Below are 1,166 nucleotides of genomic sequence, written 5' to 3' on the forward strand. Positions count from 1 at the left end.
CCGTCTGTTGCTGAGTGGATGATGGAAAAGGCTTGCTATTGCTAAACCTGTTTCTTCCACCATTATTAAAGCCTTGTTGAGACTTTTGTTGATCCTTCCATGAGAAATTTGGATGATTTCTCCATGAGGGATTATAGGTATTTCCATAGGGTTCTCCCATGTAATTCACCTCTGCTATTGCAGGGTTCTCAGGATCATAAGCTTCTTCTTCAGAAGATGCCTCATGAGTACTGTTGGATGCAGCTTGCAATCCATTCAGACTCTGAGAAATTATATTGACTTGCTGAGTCAATAGTTTATTCTGAGCCAATATGGCATTTAGAGTATCAATTTCAAGAACTCCCTTCCTCTGAGGCGTCCCATTACTCACAGGATTCCTTTCAGAAGTATACATGAACTAGTTATTTGCAACCATGTCAATGAGTTTTTGAGCTTCTGCATGCATTTTCTTTAGGTGAATGGATCCACCTGCAGAATGGTCCAATGACAACTTTAAAAATTTAGATAGACCATCATAGAATATATATATCCAGGATGGTCCATTCTGAAAGCATGTCAGAAGGACACTTTTTGGTCAGTTACTTATATCTCTCCCAAGCTTCATAGAGGGATTCACCTTCTTTCTGTTTGAAGGTTTGAACATCCACTCTAAGATTGCTAAGCTTTTGAGGAGGAAAAAACTTGGCTAAGAAAACCGTGACCAGCTTATCCCAAGAGTTCAGGCTATCCTTAGGTTGAGAATCCAACCATATTCTAGTTCTGTCTCTTACAGCAAACGGGAAAAGCATAAGCCTGTAGACCTCGAAGTCAACCCCATTGGTCTTAACAGTATCACAGATCTGTAAGAATTCAATTAAGAACTGAAAAGGATCTTCTGATGGAAGTCCATGAAACTTGCAATTCTGTTGCATCAGAGAAACTAATTGAGGCTTTAGCTCAAAATTGTTTGCTCCAATGGAAGGGATTGAGATGCTTCTTCCATGTAAATTGGAATTCGGTGCAGTAAAGTCACCAAGCATCTTCCTTGCATTGTTATTATTTTCGGCCATGTCTCCTTCTTTTTCGAAAATTTCTGTCAGATTTTCTCTAGAGAGTTGTGCTTTAGCTTCCCTTAGCTTCCTCTTCAGAGTCCTTTTAGGTTTAGGATCAACTTCAACAAGAATGTT

The 1,166-nt window shown here is 39.4% G+C and overlaps 1 non-coding gene across 1 annotated transcript; it reads left to right on the forward strand.

Moving 5' to 3' along the window:
* Positions 1 to 548: 548 nt before the first annotated feature.
* Positions 549 to 656, forward strand: LOC112781612 (small nucleolar RNA R71). Its single transcript, XR_003192378.1, has one exon. It is a non-coding gene; the product is annotated as a small nucleolar RNA R71 (small nucleolar RNA).
* Positions 657 to 1,166: the final 510 nt, after the last annotated feature.

The sequence above is a fragment of the Arachis hypogaea genome, chromosome 19 (genome assembly GCF_003086295.3).
Source record: "Arachis hypogaea cultivar Tifrunner chromosome 19, arahy.Tifrunner.gnm2.J5K5, whole genome shotgun sequence".
NCBI classification, from domain to species: domain Eukaryota; kingdom Viridiplantae; phylum Streptophyta; class Magnoliopsida; order Fabales; family Fabaceae; genus Arachis; species Arachis hypogaea.